The sequence below is a fragment of the Vulpes lagopus genome, chromosome 7, assembly GCF_018345385.1.
Source record: "Vulpes lagopus strain Blue_001 chromosome 7, ASM1834538v1, whole genome shotgun sequence".
Classification (NCBI taxonomy): Eukaryota; Metazoa; Chordata; class Mammalia; order Carnivora; family Canidae; genus Vulpes; species Vulpes lagopus.
The window spans coordinates 27922196-27943412 of NC_054830.1; the positions used below are offsets into that span (position 1 = coordinate 27922196).

Here is a 21217-nt window from a genome sequence, read left to right on the forward strand (position 1 = left end):
TAAACTCAGCCAGCCAGCTCTTCTCTTCCAAAACTTTAAATCCTAAGTAGGGTGACATACATTCATCCATTATTATAATGGCATCTCAACAGTCAAGTAAATTCCATCTTGATTCCTTTCTTATTTCTAAGCCTGGTCCTGCTGCATGCATCTTATTCTGTTAATTCCCTGTTAACCTTCTAATAAATTCCATTTTAACTTATGTTAGCCCAAATTGTTCTATGTTACTGGCTGCCAAAGAACTTTAATTCTGCTTGAATCCTTCTACTCATGGGAATATCACTACTTTGTGAGGCTGATTATCCTACTGTTATAACTATGAATTTGCTACAATTATTAATTCAAGCTAAAATCAGCTTCCCTATTAATAGCGTCTGTCATCGGGAACTAGAAAAAAAATGAATTTTAGTCCTTCTATATGATAAATGCTTCAATATCTGAGGACAGCAAGTCATTACCAATAACCATACCACAAAACCCAAGTCATCCCTTTCTCAAGTTGGAAATCACCACCTTCTTTTCTACTATGATGTAAATTCCCCAAACCACAGAAATAGGAAAGTTGGATTGTTGAGGGGCATCATAATCATTTTCATGGGGTCCCAGGGAAGAAAGATTCTTCCTCAAAGAGTCTTTTTGAAAGAGAGCACTTCCATGTTTATTGTCTGCAAGGGCTGGTGAATGGTAGAGTTCATTGATAGAAGGCCTTCTTATCATATAACTATTAGGTTTCTCTGTATTCCTCTCCAGTCTGCCCCCAATTAATGGTATATTATCTTCTTTACTGAAGTTGGGATAATTGGTGGTTATTTTCAGAGCAACTCATCAGGATGATAGAGATTGATTATTTTTAATTGAGGTAGCTGAGGTGCTAAACATTCATTGGGCGCTGAGTAAATGTTGCTAGGATAGCAATTTCCCAAACTCCCTGTCTGATAAACATCATGTCCTCAACATTTGCAAACAATCCAAAGTCACTCCTCCCCCATTCAAGTATTCCCCCTTTTTATTCTAATATCCAGTCTGACAAGTGTATGATTCAATATTCATTTCGCTACTTCAGAAAAAATTTGTCTGTAAAAATACATCCATTCTTAAGCAGTAGTAGGTCAGAAACCCGAGTTTTCTTTTTTTTTTATCCCGAGTTTTCATGACAATTGGAGGAGAAACAAGGGAGGGACAGAGGAGAGTCCCTATTCTCTACAGTCCTCCCAGTCCAATGCTCACACAGCTTCATTGCTGCAGCTCAAGGCTTCTCCTTCTCCTGCTCCATCTCCTTATTCCTTTCACAGAGTGAAGATTTAAGGCAAGTAATTCCCTCATTCCAGAAGGAAAGGAGCTCTACTGAGAGTGCTACGATTCCTTGTGACAGAGTTTTTAAAGGAGCACAGTATAATGTCCATCTTCTCTCATGCCTGTTCACACAGAGGATGACTTCCTCTCTTTCTTCCATTCCCATCCTGTCCCTCTGCTCCTGTCTCCTCTTTAGGTCAGCACCGAGGATACTGTCCCAGCCTGAGGAGGCCTGAGGCAAGTTGCCTGGATCAGCACCAACCAGCATTGCACCAGCTGTCTCCTACTCTTTGGCTCCTTTTCTTCTAGTACTATGGGTGCTCCGGATTGGCTGCACCTCCCACTGCCCAGGTGAGATCTGACACGAAGTTAGGGTGAGGAGAAATAGATTGCTCTGGTTCCAGGCCACTGCAGCTATTTTAATATATGTAAAACCATTCACCAAATGTTCAGTCCAAATCACCATGGTTCTACTTGGGGATGGGATGATGTAGGGGCCCAGGGCAGACAGCCTCAAAATGGGCTGCTTTGGCATAAAGATTACATGGAGTTGAAATGAATCAAAACCCAGCAGATGCAAGAAAATCTCTCTGCCTCCCCCCCAACTGCTTAAATTTATTTTGGAAAGGAGAACCTATAACGGTAAGACAGATACTAACAGAGATTCTCCCCACTTTTCAAAAAGATTTTAATGATTTATTTGACAGAGAGAGAGAGAGCAAGAGAGAACAAGCAGGAGGAGCAGTCAAGGGAGAGAGAGAAATAGGCTGAGCAGGGAGCCAGATGTGGGGCTGGATCCCAGGACCCCAGGATCATGCTGAGCCAAAGGCAGACACTTAACCGACTGAGCCACCCAGGTGCCCTTAGAGATTCCACTCTACATAAGGAACCTATCTGCCCAGTAGAGTAATCTTGTTTTCCCAAACATCTCTCATCTTCTTGCTAAGGGCTTTGTATCTTCATACCCCTACTCCTCTCCTGAGCTCTCAGAAGCATCAAACTGCCTCACTGTCTTTGGAATCTCAAATTTACATGGATTCCTTGTACATACACCTATTAAATTTGATTTTCTCCAATTAATGTGTCTCATGTTCATTTGATTCTAAGTCCAGCTAAAAGGAGCATACACCAGAGGAAGGTCTTCTTCCCTAACAGAGATAAAGTCACAAAGAGCCAGCTAATAGCAAAGGTAACTTAGCTTTCTTTTGGCCTCATGTGTGTGTATGTGTGTGTGTGTGCATGTGCATGCGTATGTTTTCCAGAAGTTTTGGCCCAAAATTATCATAACAATATCACAAGTTCACACTCCATCCTGATGGTACATACCAGATTTATTTTTTTTTATTGAAAATACATGTATGTATGTGTACAAAAAAAAATCCTAAATGATGTACATACTTATTTGACTTGCATTTCAGTTGGAATCACATAAACAGAAAAGACATACAAACAGAAGACACTCTAAAGGAATGGGATGATGCTAAACTGGTAAAAACCATGACACAAAAGTTTTTTTTTTTTAATTCTAAAATAACGAACTAGGGGTGGTGGAAAGGGAGGAGGGCGGGGGGGGGGTGACTGGGTGGCAGGCACTGAGGGGGGCACTTGACAGGATGAGCACTGGGTGTTATTCTGTATGTTGGCAAATTGAACACCAATAAAAAATAAATTTATTATTTAAAAAATGAAAAAATAAAATAAAATAAAATAACCACTTTTCTTCACATTTTAGTATTTCATTAGTGTTCAAGTAATGCATATTTAATGTAGCAGTTTTTTTAAAAAGTCTCCAATAACTCTTATTACATTGTTGGTGCCTTTTATGCTTCATATTATCTTAGAACTAATGAGATTTGATAAGCTAATCTTTTGACCTCTGGACCACAGACTGGTATGACATAAACACATCCAGGGAAGCCCCCATAGTTTCCAAATATTTTTCCTCATCCTGCTGAAATTTTCTCTCATGTGGGTTTTAGAAAGTATTCCTTATGCCCTGTGAGGAACAGGACTATCCTGACAATAGAGTAGGTAAAGTACACTGGGGAGTCTTTCACCCTATCCCCTTCCTTGAAAATTGTTGGCCCATCCTGCCAGGCTTGAGCTTCCATCTACAGCACAGAGCAAAATAGCATCCCCTACAGAGGAGGAAAGGGGCAAGGGGTCAGACTCTCTAATATCATTCCTAAGAACTAAACAGACTCACCTAGCATCTTTCTAGAAGCATGTATTTTCTTGTGCCATCTTTAAAATATTTCTATGGGAATGTAAAGGGCTAAGAGAAGGTAAAAGCTAGACATAATACAACTCGTGAACAGTAGGTTTTACACAGGAGTTTTACTCTCCTACCAGCAGCTCAGAGCAGCCCACAGTGGACAACTGGCACCTACAAGGTGGGCAGGGGGTGGGCACACACCTCAGGGACACACAGAAGAGGAATGCAGCCACTGCCTGGAGGTGGTGTGACACAACACGACATCACATGCTGAGAAATGTACTTGCTTAAATTCCTGTTCAATCCTTTTTTCTTATATCAAGGATAAAGCCTCAATGTGGTGCCACATGTCTTAATCAGCTGTCTAACACTTGGGAATCTCCTCGTTTAACAAAGAGAGAATAAGCCTTAGGTTCAGAGCCATTATCAGGAAATAGCATCTACCTTGAATTAATTTGTGATAATTTACTTTCACTAAGTATGTTTGTGTTTCCTTTCTCATTGTGGTAGGTGGCATGATTTTCCCATTTAAAATAGTGGCAGGGTTTCCTTTCAAAACTTATGGTTTAAAAGTAAGTTAATTCAAAGAAATATTAAATGTACATTAATATACTACATATATCAATTCTGCCAATAGATATGGCAAAAAACTGTATATGGGGCACACGGATGACTCATGTCACTTTGGGGATTGATGCATGACTAGATCCTGTTGCTTCCAAACATCCTCAAAAGAAAATAGCATTTTACCTGACTGGTGTGTGAAGTCACGCCTTTCCCAGGTATGCGAGCATAGGTAATCCCCAAATCCACCAGCACTGGTTTTATCCTGGTACTGACTGTGGCTCCCTATTCCCTTCTACATGGAGTTCAACCTTTTGCTTCTGATGAGAAAGCATCTTTTCATAATTCCATCTACTCCGCTCAGGCAGGTTATCTCGCTGTCCCACATATAATACACACATTCATTTCTACCTGAATACCCTTCTTTATGTTGTACTCCCTAACACCCCTCCTGGAATGTGCTTCAAGAAAAAGCTTCCACTCTTCCTTGTATCAAGCCCAGAGCTCTTGCTATTGCATCAACATGCTGCGACTCAAAGCATGTGTATGCAATAAATAACTTTATTCTAAGACTTTGTTTGCAGAAGGAAAGTAGAGTGATTGAATACATTGTTCTATAGTGAGTTTAATTGCCACTTTAATCTGATCAGTCTCTAACCAGCTAATCGGCACTTAACTGGTTGCTTTAATTTTATTACAAAGCAGCTAAAATGCAGCTGTGGCTAGACACGACACAAATAAATAAAATGCATTATTATTTTTATTATATTCATGCATATGAGTTTTATTTTACTTTTGTCAAAACTATACTTACTTCCACTCCACTAGTAATTTGTTTGTATTAAACTGGTATTGTGCATTTGTATGGTGAAAACAGAAATGTCTATTCATTGCCAAGTGTAAGTTGTATAATAAGTTGTTAGATGTACGCATCTCCATTTGCCAAATAATCTTGTAGTTCATTTAAATATTTGTACAGTGCTTCAATTACTGACATTGTTTCTATTAATTAATGATACTGGGGTTAGTTCTAAGGAATAAATAAACATAAAAGTAGAAACAAAGGAACAAGTTCATGCTTACAAAAGGAATCTGACTTCATCACCCTGAACTATAAGTGTTGCCACACAATTCTCCAGAGAATAAGGCCCAGCAGCATTAATAAAATTCTGACTAGTTTAGATTTGAACATAGGTACAATAGGTTCCAAAGTCCTATGTAAGTATTTGAACAACCTGACCTTATTTCAGCTTCTTCAGAGAACTATCAGGAACAACCCTAGAATCAACATAAAAAATCATGTCTTTTTGTTAAAAAAAAAAAAAAAAACAATGTTATAGGCAGTGCCTGCCTAAAAGGGCCCAGAAAACCACCACAAAGTGAAAAAGATATTAATACTAAAATCACACCTCAAGACTGGTCTTTGGACCTTTGACATCCTTATGCATGACCTCCAGGCTACTTACTTTTAAGTCTCAATTTTTTGATCTGTAAAATAGGAATCATAGCAGCTACTCACACATTAGTATGAGCTTTAAATAAGACAATGCCCTGGGGCTCTAGCCAAGGAGTCCAACTGCTCCTTCAGCTACTGAGATCTTACTCAGCACAGCTAGTGCTGCTCAACTCTTAGTCTTCTCTTCATCCTCCTGAGGTTCACTGATCCAACAAATGCTCATTGAGTACCTCTGGTGGGCCAGCCACCAGGAGAGGCACCCGCTACACACAACACTGAAGGTCCAGTATGAAACAAAAAGCCATTCCTCCAATGAGAAAGAGGATGACTACATTTGTCTTTAAACAAAACATGCTCACATAGATAATTGTGTTAAAACCAAGATCAAGCCACCTATGGAAATATTCAATGGAACCATCCATTAATGAAGAAATTACCCCTTAGTCCAAGCTTCTCCTTTTATGTGTGATAAATGAAAACTTGTTTACTCATTAGCACCAGAACAGTGCTTGTTATTTGCATAGTATTGTGGCAGTTCTGAAGTATTATTTTGTGTAGTAAAGTTCAAGGCCACTCTGACTAGGTCTAAAGATCTACCTGCCTGAATATCACTACCCCATCACAGAGCCACTGAGTCCATCTACCAGAAAGAAGATGGCCAATGAAAGATCTCTACATAAAAAACACGAGCCAGTAGCTTGGTTTCATTCTTGTCCTGGATCTTTAAACTGTTTCTACCCCCCCTCCTCCCCCACACACACAGATGACAGTCTGAACACTCCTTACATGTGTGCAGTGAGTGGCATGAAAGGTACTCTAGCTCTGTTCTAGGCAGTCACATAAGGCTTCCTTACTTTGCTCCTGCACAGGGTCCTGATTTAATCCCTATTCCTGTTCTGCCTGGCTTCAGAGCTCTTGGCAGGATGCCACATTATTCACCTGACCCTCACCTGCACAGGGTCCTGATTTAATCCCTATTCCTGTTCTGCCTGGCTTCAGAGCTCTTGGCAGGATGCCACATTATTCACCTGACCCTCACCTGTTCTATCTAATGACTCACGCACTGAACGGCCCTCAAAAATGACCTCTGCCAATCATGGGTCCATACCCAAATCTAGGGCTTCCTCTCTGACTGGCAGCCTGGGTGGGCTTTCCCTTCAGAAAAGAACAGCCAAGGAGAAGAGAGGTCAAAAAGAAAGTCAACTCTCACACAAAAGAAAGATGGGTTATGAATTAACTGTGAAATTTGGAATATAAGTCACACGTTCCCTGCTCTTCATTCTCCAAATCTGTGAATTGAGAGTCACCTAAATTGCCTTCCATATATATATATACATGTATTATCACAGCAAAAATATGTCTTTTATCAAAGCCAACAAAACCTTCTCACCTTCTCCAATTATACCAACTTGATTACTCCACCAAAAGGTGCTTGACTTTGCTAAAACAAATAAAAAACAAAAAGATACCCTTGTGCTTTGCATTAAGAGTGGAGGATAACTATTGAGTTGCTGGACAATTTTTAACATGGGGGCAAATGTGTATCCATTGTTTATTAACATCTGTAGCTCTCTTATGACCAGTTTACCTGTGCCAAAGCTGAAGACAATGAGCTGGGGTGGTGGTAAAGGATCATTACATTCCAAAAACTTCTGAAAGAAGGAACACCATTTTTCTCTGGCTAGCTAAATCTAAAAAAAAAAAAATCTGTGAAAAAAATGCCAAAAGTTCTTATAAAAACTTTAAGAATAGATGACAAAGCATGGCACACAGACCACCACTCCTACTTCCTCCAACTATGGCAGACATTATTAAATGATCACAGAACTCTTTCCACTGTGTCTATACATAGCCTTCAAATGCCTCCCAATTTAGCATCTCCGGTAAATGTTGGCAACCAATCATACTTAGCATGAATGATAAGAGTTATTTGGAATTCCTGCCTTTTGAGACTGACTCTATTATCTTCACTGCCATTTTGAGTATTAAGAATCAAGAATATCAAAATGTCAATACTTATATAAAATAAAATAGGAAGGGGATCTTGCCTGTAGGAACATGGCTCTGAATATTAATAGAAGATTTCAAACCTGAAACTCTCCAGAAGTTTCTTTCTTATCACTCTAAAGTCTGACTTTTGCTCCCCTTGTTCCATCTTCCCTTTCTAAAGCATAAAGGCCGCTCCCCAGTCCAAAGAGTTTCAGGTTGAGTTCTGGCCAATTGTTGTGGCACCTCAGAGTCTCACACTTCAGAGGCTGAATGTAATCTTTTTTTTTTTTTTTTTTTTTTTTTGTAATCTTGAGATGAGGTTGTAAATGCAGAGTGAGAGAGATGCAGAGGCAGCCCACGCTGCTGAGCACAGAGGGGACTTGAGGGATAGAAGGCTGGTGGGGTTCCCAGTTGCTACAAAGCAGAGGGGACTGGAGGCCATCTGAGGGAAAGAGGCTATGAAGTCATAAGTAGAGATAGAGAGGGTGGGCACATCCACAAATAGGGTCATCAGAATCCTGAGCCAGTGTCATAGTAAGGTTGGCAGAAAACCAAGAGAGTAGAAAATAGCTCAGGCAGGAAGTAACACAGTTGGAAAAATAAGGGAGAGGAATATGTAGCAAGCAAGCAAAGAAGCATTACTAACGAGCAGCCATGACTGGAAACAGACCTGGGGGATGAAGGTTAACAGGGAGGTACCCACCAAGAGGAAGAAGCAAAAACCAAAGGGACAAACTGTGGCTCTGTAATGCTTGACACACAAAATCAGAGGTGTGCCGATTACATGGAAGCACCATGTGAGGAACTCAGTAGGTATTTCTTGTTTTACTTGAATTTTTTATGTTAATGTCACTGTGGAAACAGAATTATTGTTCTGAGACATAAGAAGAGCTTCTATCAATTTGAGAGCCCAGATAAAACCAAATACCCATTCTAGTCAGACTATAATTTGGGCTGGCAGTGCAGAAATTCTTTGTTAAACCCACCCTATTGGACCTGAAGGTCAACCCCATCATAACAGGGTGCCGCAGAGAGTCATTCTTCCTAACTAGTTATCGATTTGTAAAAAATCATGAGTGTCTTATATCAAATGACTGCTCCTGAATTGTTACCTTGGATCAACAGAGAGTAAATATTGGCATTTTCATATGGCAATCTGCTATTGGGGAATAATCTAGCCTTCCTGGAGGGACAGAAATAAAGCACATAACAGTCATTTACCAATCATATAATATTAGACACCAGTAATTTGTCATTCACTGCAGTGTTCTCGAATCATTAGAGGAGACATTCAGCTGCTCTCAGATATACCAGGTCTGATCATATAGGAAACGCCATTCTGCAGGCTGAAGGTACCAAGCCTGCGCTAAGGTTTCATCACTTTAGACTGAAAGTTAATGACCAGTGCAAACCACCACACTATTACAGTAAAAGAGCAGCAGTACAAAGGGCCTAATAAATCAAAAATTTAAATGGGATATTCATTTTAGTTATGGTTATTAGAGCAAAGTGATGGCCCAATTTACTTACACAATGACTTACATTGATCGTAACAGTATTTTAAGTGATATTACCTGTTAATTGATTAAGCAAATATTCGATTAGTACCTACTATGTGCATGACACTCTACCATATTATTTGAGGCATATTCAGACATAAAAGAGATAATCTCTACCTTCAAGAGGCTTGTAATCCAATAGGGAAAGAAGACCTTTTGCAGAACTCTTGTACAAAGTTAAATATGACTACACAATATAAAAGGTGTACACAGAGAATGCTTCAAGACTATGAAAGGAGACATGACTTATATAGTCATTTTATAAAGAAAGTCAGGTAAGATTGTATATAGAAAAATCATTTGCACATATGTTAAAGAAAAAGAATATACTTTGGAGAAGCCAAAGTTGCAGGGAAAGAATCCCCAGTCACAAAAACAAGTAACGCAGGTGGGCTGGATAATCTATTGTCAACCCCTATCACCAACTCCTTCTCAGCAATCTATATTGCAAAGCTGATAATGAGAACTACATTTTCCAGAATACCCTTCCCTAGTGGAGCCAGCCAATGAAAGAACAGTGAGAAGATACGGAAGGCAAAGAGATGGAGAAGCCATCCTTAGAAGTCAGACAAGTGTGTACAAATTAGATCTTCTTCACTTTCCACTAAGAGAGTGGGTTATAATGAAGTGGTTAGTTCAATACGGCCTTGCTTTCTGTATTGAAACTATAACGTGTCTCTGAGTTACTAACACCCATGTCACTGATTCACAATTGTGGAAACTGCCTAGATTCTTCTTTTTCATATGCTTTATTAGCATGTTAGTTGACTTATGTATATATTATCACCTGTTTGAATATCTATAGGACCTATTAATATCACATCTCTTGTAAACTCACCCCAGAAATGCTGGTGTTGGTTTTGTTTAATTCATTATATGAATCTGCGTATAAACAAACATAAACAGAAGCAATTCTAAGCCACTATAGGAAATTCGTGAAAGCCATATCTGGTGTCAAAATCTTTCATCACATTTAATGACTATTATATACAAAAGTATGCCAAATCACTTTCTCCTCCATTCCTTTTTATTTTTTTAATTATATAAGCAATATTCTCTTGGAAGTAACAAGTGATTATAGCAAGGGTGCCAGATTTTGAAATTTAAAAAACAATACCATTTACATTAATATCAAAGTATGCAATATTTGGGTATAAATCAAACAAGCTATGTCCAACATATATATGAGAAAAACCACAAAACTCCAATTATGAAAGAAATCAAAACAGATCAAAAGAGAGAGAGAAAGAGATTCCATATAACTTGATAGGAAGACTAAATATTGTAAAGATGTCAGTTCTTCTGAAATTAATTCACAGATTCAGTGCGATCTCAGTAAAGATCCCAGCAAGCTATCTTGTGGATACCAACAAACTGATTCTAAAGTTTATATGGAAAGGCAAAAGATCAAGAATATCCAACACAATATTAAAGGAGAATAACAAAGTCAGAAGACTGACATACTGAATTACAAGATTTACTACAAATCTACAGTAACCAAGACAGTGTGATATTGGCCAAAGAACAGACAAATAAATCAGTAGAAAATAATTAAGAGCCCAGAAATAGAAACACAGAAATATAGTCAAATGATCTTTGACAAAGGAACAAAGGCAACCGAATGGAGAAAGGATACACCTTTCTTTCTTTCATTCTTTCGTTCTTTCTTTCTTTCTTTTAGAAAGAGAAAGAGCATGTTGCAGAGGGACAGAGGGAGAGAGAGAAAGAATTGCAAGCAGAATCTCTGCTGAGTGTGAAGCCTGATGCAGGGTTTGATCCCACAACCCGGAGATCACAACCTGAGCTGAAATCAAGAGTTGGACACTCAACTGACTGAGCCACTGAGGGGCCCGAAGATACTGTTTTCAACAAATGGTGCTGAAACTACTGAACAACATATGTAAAGGGAAGAAAAAAGGAACAGAATATAGACACACACCTTATACTCTTCATAAAAATTAGCTCAAAATGGATCATAGATGTAAATGTAAAACATAAATCTAGAAAACAAGATAAAAGAAAATCTAGATGATTTTGGTTATGGCAACAACTTTTTAATATAATACCAAAGGCAAGATCTATGAAAGAGATAGTTGATAAGCTGAACTTCATTAAAATTAAAGGGGACCCCTGGGTGGCTCAGCGGTTTAGTGCCTGCCTTTAGCCCAAGGCATGATCTTGGAGTCCCAGGATCGAATCCCATGTTGGGCTCTCTGCATGGAGCCTGCTTCTCTCTCTGCCTGTGTCTCTGACTCTCTCTCTCTGTCTCTCATAAATAAATAAAATAAAATCTTAAAAAAATAAAATTAAAATCAAAAACTTCTGCTCTATGCAAGTCCCTGGCAGAAGAATGAGAAAATAAGCCATAGACTGGAAGAAATATTTTCAAAAGATACATCTGATAAAGAACTGTTACCCAAAATATACAAAGAACTCTTAAAATTCAAAAATGAGAAAATGAACAACCCAATTTTAAAATGGGCAAAGATTTGGACACCTTATCAAAGAAGAGATAGCAAATAAACATATGAAAAAAATGCATCAGAAGTCATTAGTGAATTACAAATTAAAATAACAATGAGATACCACTACACATTTATTAAAATAGTGAAAATCCAAAACACTAACACCACCAAATCCTGGAGAGGATGTGAAGCAACAGGAACTCTCATTTATTGCTGGTTGGAATGCTAAATGCTACACAGCCACTTTGGAAGGAAGTTTGGCAGTTTCTTTCAAACTAAACATATTCTTACTAAATTATCCAACAACCATACTCCTTGATATTTACCCAAATGAGTTGAAAATTTATGTATACACAAAACTGCAAATGTTTAACGTAGCTTTGAATTGTTAAACTCATAATTGCTAAAATTCATAATTCATAATTGCTAAAACTTAGAAGCAACTAAGATAATCCTTCAGTAGCTAAATGGATAAACAAACTGGTACCTCAAGACAAGAGAGTATTACTCAGTGCTAAGAGGAATGAGCTATAAAGCCATGAAAAGACACAGAACCTCAAATGTATATTCTAAGTGAAAGAAACCACTTTGAAAGGGCTACACAATGTATGAATCCAACTATATGACATTTTGGGAAAGGCAAAACTATGGAAACAAGGGTTGCCAGGGGCTCAAGGGGAGGAAGGGAAAGATGAATATATGGGGCACAGGGGATTTTTAGGGCAATGAAACTATTCTGTGTGACACTGCAGTGTTGGATATATGTCATTAAACATTTGTCAAAACCCATAGAATATACAATACCAAGAGTGAATCCTAGTGTAAAGTACAAATTTTAGTGAATAAAAATGTATCAAAATTTGCTATCAATTGTAATAAATGTGCCTACCACATTAATGCAATGATGGGGAAACTGGGGATGGTGATGGGCTACAGGGGAACTCTGTACTTTTTGCTCAATTTTTCTGTAAATCTAAAATTGCTCTAAAAGGGGTCTATTTTTTAAAAATCAAGTAATAACATAAAGACATTCTTGCGAAACCCTCAAACCATTCAGAGCCTGTAGACAAAAACATTTAAGTCCCAAGTGATTCTTTCATACTAATCCCTCTTTCATCTCAAGAGGTAAATGCTATTAATGATTTGGTATGTATACTTCCATACCTGCGTTTTAATATACTTATTTATATATGGGTACATTTCCACTAAGTTATTTTTTAATATATATGGACCATTTCATTCATATTATTCTGAAATATGCACAGTTCTTTAAACCATCTACTAGTAATTGTGCTGAACCTTATAGGAAAACATGTTCCAGAAAATGCATTTCCATGGTTGGTATGCTATAATCTAAAACTTCTTTTGTCTTTCCAGAGCATTGTACAGTGATGAGCATAATACAGGAACTCTAGAAATGTTTATGGATTGATGAGCAATTGACTAAGTCGAGATGAAAAAGAATGAGGCCATTAAAATACACCTACATGGTCTGACAGTTAAATTTTAGAGAGAATCGACCCTTTGACTATGACTATGACTATGTAGTCAAAGGGTCGATTCTCTCTAAAATTTAACTGTCAGACACAGTCAGTATACCAGTGGAGTGTCCATTGTATAGGGTGGAAAAACCCTTTTCATGTTTAATAATGATTTTAGCCCTTGGGGCTATACACAATGTAAGGACAGGTAACCACATTTCAGAGGCAAGAAAACTGAGGCTTGGGAAAGTTAAATAACTTGCTCAAAATAATCTGACTCATTGGCAATAGAGCTGAAATTCAAAACCCAGTCAAGCCTTCAAGTCTCATGGTACCATTCCAAAGTACCATCTACAGGTAACAGGTACCCACTGGCCCTTTTGTCACACAGTCCTAACTGGCTGAAAAGACCATCTGCATCCAGCAGGGACAGGATCACATCCATATCTTACTCAATATTGGGTCTCCATCTTTCGCTTTCCTGAAGCTGAGCCTTATTTAATCACATGGGCTGTTTAAAGGTAGAATGCTAGACAGAGTTTTTATACAATCTGGTGCTCAGTTGCTTAGCAAACTGTTTTTATCATTAGGTGGGCAGGACTCACACACTGTTAAGTGAAAGAAAGGCAAAGGGGAATATATAGTAAATCCAGTGTTTATATGAATTTCATCCACAGGGAATATAGCAAAATAATCACAACTCAATGGAAAAAGGAGCTTTTGAGTGGGTTGTGAAATAAGCTATTAAGTCATGCAAATAAATCCAATGTCAACATCTCAGCCTAGTCTGATTGGATTCATGCATTGGAACTCATACTTCATGAGGATTTAAGACCCCTGATGTTCTCAGGGGTTTATTTTGTTGTTGTTCATTTGGTTTCTGGGTTTTCTTTTTTGGGGGGAGGGGATTTTAGGGAAGGCATGCCTGCTTTAAGGTGGGAAGCTCATGTGAAAAGGAAGTCTGTGTGCTGCAAGCGTTGAGAAAGTGTATGATCCCAAGACCATATCAGTACTTTCAGCCTTTACCATTTCTCAGCTCTGTGCTCTAAAGAAGCATCCTCTCTTGTTCCATGTAACCTACCCATCTTACTGTCCCATTAGCTACTTCTGACCAACCAGGCAGGGACCCAACAGTCAGATAATTCAGAGAGTATCCTCATCCAGGAATTGGAGATGTTTCTGTTGATGGCAGAGACATTAACCTGTGAGTGGCTGCAAGCACCCTTTCCCCCTATGCAACCCATCTTCAAGAACATTTTGAGACTTTGCTTATCTTGTACAAGGCCATAACTTCAATACCTAACCCAGCACCTGGTACACATAGTAGACACCCCACAAATACACACTAATCTGTTACATGAGTGAAAAATAACCTTCTATTTTGTTATATAATTGCATGGCTGGATCTATTTGATACCAACATTTAGCTGTCTCTGACCAATGGACCATTCTTGTATTCCTAGTGCCAAGCACAAGTCCTCCTGGCTCGAAAAACAGTTGTGCTAAGTAGTATGCTCTAAATTTTATATGCCATCTCATTTAATTCCATGTAATACCTATATAAATATATATCCTCATTTTACAGATGAGAAATCAGGGCTTCAGAGAAATCAAGTAATCTAGCTACAGTCCCAAAGCTAATACTTGATAGAACCAGGATTTAGGTCCCACTCTGTTTTAGCTGCAAACTCTATGTCCTCATCTGTCCTGGGTTGTGTTCTGTCCTAAAATGAAGCACTGTATACATTCATCACTCAAATGCAGATACCAATGTTTAAATCCATAACCTTTTAACTTATGAAACACTACTGTGTGAAAGACATTGGAAGATTCATAGACTCAGTGTACTCAGAACGGAAGGAACAAGCATAAGGATATAATAATACTGGTGAAATACAAATGAAACAGTAGTTAGAAATGAATTGTCATGGTGGGAAAATTCTAAAAAGAGTAAGAAACTCTTCATTCTGGAGTGTCTTCAGAAGAACATTGTCTAGCTAAATATCTGCCTTGATTGGGTCTTTTTTTTTTCTTTTTAGATTTTATTTATTTGAGAGATGCACTGAGAGAGAAACAGAGACACAGGCAGAGGGAGAAGCAGGCTCCATGCTGGGAACCCTACGTGAGACCTGATCCTGGGTCTCCAGGATCACGCCCTGGCTGAAGGCAGATGCTTAACCAATGAGCCACCCAAGTTTCCCTGATTGGGTCTCTATATTGCCCAAAAGCAGGTGGGGGGAATGGAAGGTTTCTCTCAAGGTCAGTATCTCCTCTCTGCCTCCTTCTCTCCCCTCTTCCTTCAGTATCTCCTACATATGAGGAGGCAGTGTGCTGAAGAATAATGAATGAGACACAGCTTTTGTTGCTGTTTTTCTTTTCAAATCCTACAACAGATAAAAAATAGGACAAAACACGGTTAGTGCAGCTCAAGTAATGCACAGAGAAACTCACTCAGCCACAGCATGGTCTGAAGAGCTGTCTAGGCTAAGCTTTAGTGGAGTCAGGAGCTTGGGTATGCAGAGAACTTCACGCAGTTCAATGCTGCCAGAACGTAAAGCAAGAAGCAGAGTGGTGAGAAATGAGCAGGACAGGGTGGCTTACTTTCCAAGTAAGTCATGTTATGTTGACAAGTTACAGATGTATATTTGGAGAGCTTAGGCAGAGGCCTGACAAAGTTGGATATGAAGTTTAGAAAAATTCCTACAGCTGCTATATATTTGAATGGAATTGGACAGAAGGCCAGAGGGCCAAGTTAGGAAGCTGGCAAAGAGACCCAGCAAAATACAGGAACTTGAATGGGGGGGTAATAGGGGATGTGACAATGATTCAGAAAGTTAAATATTTCAGAAGAGTGGGAAAATAGCTTACCATGGAGAAAAATAATAAACTAGGAAAAAAAGGCAGAACAAAAACTGGGAGTACAGAAGATTAACAAAAACTGGGAGTATAGAATATTAAGGAAGTTACTGAGCAATGTTAAGAATAAGAATTTAAGTATGTCATGGTATGCATTTAAGAATAAGTAATTATGCCATGATATATGTGGTATACATTACTGCAGCTGTCTGTTGTCCTTTTTGACTAGATTTTCTCTCTTAATAGGTTTTCAAGGTTCATCCATGTTGTAGTATACATCAGTGTTACATTTCTTTTTCTTGCCAAATAATATCCCACTGAAAGACTATACCACAGTTTATTACATCTCCATCAATTGATGAAAACTACCAGCAATATATAAAGGTTCCAATTTCTCCACTTCCTCCTGTACCACTCCAGCGGAGGAGAGCCTGGGTGGCTCACTTAGTTAGGCATCGGATTCTTGGTTTCTGCTCAGGTCACAATCTCAGGCTTGTGGGATCAATCCCATGTCAGACTCTGCCCTCAGCGCAGAGTCTGCTTCAGATTCTCTCTCCCTCTGCTCCTCCCCCTGCTTGTGTGCTCACTTTTTTTCTCTCTCTCTCTCAAATAAATAAAATCTTTAAAAATATATTGTTTAAAAAATAAAAAACAAAAATAACCATTCCAGTGGGTATAATGTGGTATGAAATAAACCCTCACATTTACTGTGATTTCTAGCACAAATCATTTCTATGGCTTTGATTTGCATTTCCTTGATAACTAATGATTTTAAGCAGCTTTCCATGAGCTTATTGATGATTTATATATCCTTTTTGGACAAATATCTATTCAAGTCCTTTGGCTATTTTTAATTGTGTTTTCTCTAAATTATATATATACTTTCTACACGTTATATAGATTACATACTTAGATAAAACTCCCTTATCAGATAATATGATTTATAAATATTCTCTCTTATTCTGTGGATAGTCTTCTCACTGTCTTGATAGAATCTTCTGAAGCACAAAATTTTTAATTTCAATGATATTCATCTATTTTTCCTTTGTTGTTTGGGCTTCTAACGTATCTTAAAAAACCACTGCCTATCCAAAGTCAAGAAGATTCATACTTATGTTTTCTTCTAAGAGTTCTACAGTTTTAGCTTTTACATTTGGGTCTTTGATCAGTTTTGAGGTAATTTTTGAATATGGCATGAGGTAGGGCTTCAATTTCATCCTTTGGTACATGGATATCAAGTTGTCCATATAATTTATGGAGAAAACTATTCTTTCTCTATTGAACTGTTTTGGGAGACTAGTTGATAATCATACACAGTAAATGTGAGGGTTTACTTCTGGAATCTCAATTCTATTCCAGTTAACTATATATCTATCCTATGCCAATAAGCACACTGTGTTTGGGGCACCTGAGTGGCTCATCGGTTGAGTGTCTGCCTTTGGCTCAGGGCCTGATCCCAGATTCCCCAGATCAACTCTCACATCAGGCTCCTTGCACGGAACCTGCTTCTCTCCCTTTGCCTTTGTCTCTGCCTCTCTTTCTGTCTCTTTCATGAATAAATAAATAAAACCTTTTTTAAAAAATCACACTGGGGCAGCCCGGGTGGCTCAGCGGTTTAGTGCTGCCTTTGGCCTAGGGCCTGATCCTGGGGTCCCGGGATCAAGTCCCAGTTGGGCTCCCTGCATGGAGCCTGCTTCTCCCTCTGCCTGTGTCTCTGCCCCTCTCTCTTTCTCTCTCTCTCTTTCTGTCTCTAATAAATAAATCTTTAAAAAAATCACACTGTATTCATTATTATAGATTTGTGAGTTTTGAAATCAGAAGGTCCTCCATTATTATTTTAGTCAATTCTGCAAGAAGCCAGCTGGAATTTTGATAGGTACTACATTTATTCTGTAGGTCATTTCTGAAAGTATTGCCATCTCAACAATATTGTTTCCAATACATGAATGCAAAACATCTTTCCATTTTCTTAGATTTTACTTAATTCTTCAAAAATGTTACATAGATTCAGAGTTAAATTTTACACTTATTTTATTAAATTTATCCCTAAGTATTTTATTTTATTATTTTTGATGTCACAGTAAATAAAATTGTTTTCTTAAATTTTTTCCTGATTGTTCATTGCCAGAGTACAAAAATACAATTGTCTTTTGTATATTGATATTGTTGTATCCTACAAACTTGCTAAACTTATTATTTCTAATAATTTTTTAGTCGATACTTAGGATTGATACATACAAGATCATGTCACTTACAAATAAGAGATAGCTTTTCTGGATGCCTTTTATTTCTTTTTCTTGCCTAACTGCCCTGGCTATAACCTCCAGTATAATATTGAATGAAGTGTTGAGAGCAAATATCTTTGTCTCCTTCCTGATCTTAGGGAAATGCATTCAGTCTTTTACCATTAACTGTGATGTTAACTATGGGATTTAAGCATATGGTCTTAATAGGCAAAGAACGTTCCCTACTATCCTAGTTCATGGAGTGTTTTTATCATAAAGGAGTACTGGATTTTTTTTCTTTTCTCCATCTATTCATATGATAGTGTGGTTTATTTTATTCTATTGATATGGTATATTACATTGTTTGATTTTTGGATGTTTAACTAAACTTGCTTTCCTGCATTAAACACCAGTTGGCCATGATGTATAATTCATATAGATGTTGCTGGATCTGATTTACTAGTATTTTGTGGAGGATTTTTGTGTCTATATTCCTCAAAGATTGGTCTGTAGTTTTCTTGTCATGTCTTCATCTGGTTTTGTATCAGGATACTGTTGGCCTCATAGAATACAGAGGAAGAGTTTTCTCCTCATTTGGGGAAAAGTTTATGAAGAATTGGTATTTACTCTTTTTTAAATGTTTGGTAGAATCATCAGTAAAGCTATCTGTGCCTGGGCTTTTCTTGGTGGGTCATTTTAAAGTTTCTAATTCGATCTTTTTACTTGTTATGGGTTTATTCATATTTTATATTTCTTCTTGAGTCAGTTGAGCAGCATTTATCTTTCTAGCAATTTCTTCATTTCATCTAACTTGTTGACATACATTTATTCATTCTGTTACCTTATAATCCTTGTTTCTTTTTATAAGGTCAATAGTAATGTCCCTTCTTTCATGCCTGATTTTCGTAATTTGAGACTTCCCTCTTTTCTGCTTGGTCAGTTGAGCAAAAGGCTTGTCATTTTTGCTGATCTCTTCAAAGAAACAACTTCTCCGTATGTTAATTTCCATTCTAATCTTTATTTCTGTCCTTTTGTTTTCTTTGGGTTCATTTTGCTTTCTTTCTATATTTCTTAAGGTGAAAGAACAGGTTACTGATTTGAGATCTTTCTTTTTAATACAATGTTTAGAGCTATATACGTTCCCCCTAAGCATTTAGAAGCATTGCATATACTTTGGTATGTGTGTCTTCATTTTCACTCATCAACAGTTTTGTTTGTTTGTTTGTTTTTTAACTTGTCTTGTGATTTCTTCTCTGGCCTACTGGTTTTTTAGGAGTCTTTTAATGTCCATATATTTGTGAATTTCAGAATTTTCTTATTGTTTTGTAATTCTACATTATTGTGGCCAAAGAACATAGTTTATGTGATTTAAAACCTTTTATATTTTTTGAGGCTTGTTTTCTGGTGTATCTGGGGAACATTCCACGTACACTGGAGAAGACAATGTATTCAAAGTTCTCTTTGACTTTTTCCCTGATCCATTTCTCTTTTGCCCTGATCCATTAAGCTGTCTGCATCATTTAATATCACATCCCACTGTTAGGTTTCACTAACTTCCAGCTGACTGTTCTACTGGTTTTGATAATACCCCGGGGGCGGGGGGACATAATTGCTCCACAGTTTGATCCAATTAAATTCACACTCTTTTGTGGGGGTACTTTTGAGACCAGTTTTGTTTTGTTTTATTTCTGATTTCAGGAGGATAGATCTTCCCTAATAATGTCTGGTAAACTAAGTACGCTATGGTTAGATTGGTGCTCTCATAGAGCTACCAACCTCTTAATTGCTTACCATCACAATCTCTATTTTTTAGGAGAGCCCCTTTAGACTTAAAATTCCCCATTCTCTGTTTCAAATCAAGTGAGTTCCTTTGGGTAGAGTTTTAGAGCTCTCTTTTCTTTTAGCCTACCTCTCTGCCTAGGAAATCTCTGAGCCACTGCTCTGAAGCTGGGGATTGAAGTGACACCCTTGCTTTGTGAGCAGTATACTCGGTATGGGTGGTAATCTTTGGTATCTTGACTCACCGCTCCCAAGGTGGAGCCTCTCTCCTACCAGCAAGCTAAGCAAGGGTACTTTGTACCTCAGTACTCTCAGCTGCCACATCTGGGGTAGAGTCTCCATCTCATGTGTGTGGCCTGGGTGGAGGAAGGTGGTGTCTAATCTGTTAGCTATATTAACTAGGAATTTAGATTCTGTAACTCAGAGCTAGATAGGATGAGAATACTGGTGATCTGCCCCCTCTTACTGAGACACCATATCCTTTGACTGAGAGCTGAAGGGAAAGTAAACTCCATCTTCCTGGCCCCATCTGCCCAGAGTAGAGCTTCCATCTCACTGCATTGGGTGAAATGGGGTAAGAGTGAGAAGGAGCAGACTGTAGCTCAAATGCCATACACCCTTGCAGCTCTTGTCAAGATTTAGTGGATTTTCTTAAGTACATCTTCATTTGCTACATACAGTTAGGACAATTCCAAAGACTTTAAATGGGTGGGCTTCTTTTTATCATTTGTACCAGTTATGGTTGTTTTGCTGGGGAATAGATCTGTGGAGTTCCTCACACTGTCATTTCAGAAATGGAGCTCTAATAATCTTCTCTTCTAAGCCTCAGAGACTTAGAAGTTGATTTATTAGCAAAGTAGAGCCTCACTTAACATGACCAAAGCCATGCCCAATATTAAAGCAGAATTGAAATAAACTCAAGGGGGAAAAAATTGCTAACGATTAGCCAAATCTATCTTTCTCTGATAAGTTCTTGTCTCTTAAAACTGAGTAGCCTTCATTTGTCAGATTCCAGAGTAATGCCTTTCCTATTTTTCCTTTGTCCTTTCTGTTGCTTTAGCTGGCTGCTATACTGTGTCTATGCATACTGCATCCTTCTGATGAGAAACCCCAAGTTACTTCAGGCTACTTGAAATCTTTAACACACAGTAGCCACGTAAAGATGACCATATGTGGGGTGCCTAGATGGCTCAGTCAGTTAAGCAACTGACTCTTGATTTCAGCTCAGGTCATGATCTCAGGGTCATATGATCGAGCCCGACGTTGGGATCCATGCTCAGCATAGAGTCTGCTTGGGATTCTCTCTCTCCTTGTCCCTCTGCTCCTCCTCCCACT

At 38.2% G+C, this 21217-nt stretch overlaps 1 protein-coding gene across 7 annotated transcripts in view; it reads right to left on the reverse strand.

Annotated features, from left to right (window-relative positions):
• Nucleotides 1-21217, reverse strand: part of FHIT (fragile histidine triad diadenosine triphosphatase) — a 1370758-nt gene that overhangs the window by 807236 nt on the left and 542305 nt on the right. Inside the window, exon 4 of one of the 7 annotated variants that reach the window (XM_041762986.1) lies at nucleotides 7117-7219. The exons of the other annotated variants lie outside the window; for them this stretch is intronic. The gene's annotated coding sequence lies outside the window, so the exon portion shown is untranslated. The remainder of the gene's footprint in view (nucleotides 1-7116; nucleotides 7220-21217) is intronic. 7 annotated transcript variants of the gene reach the window in all.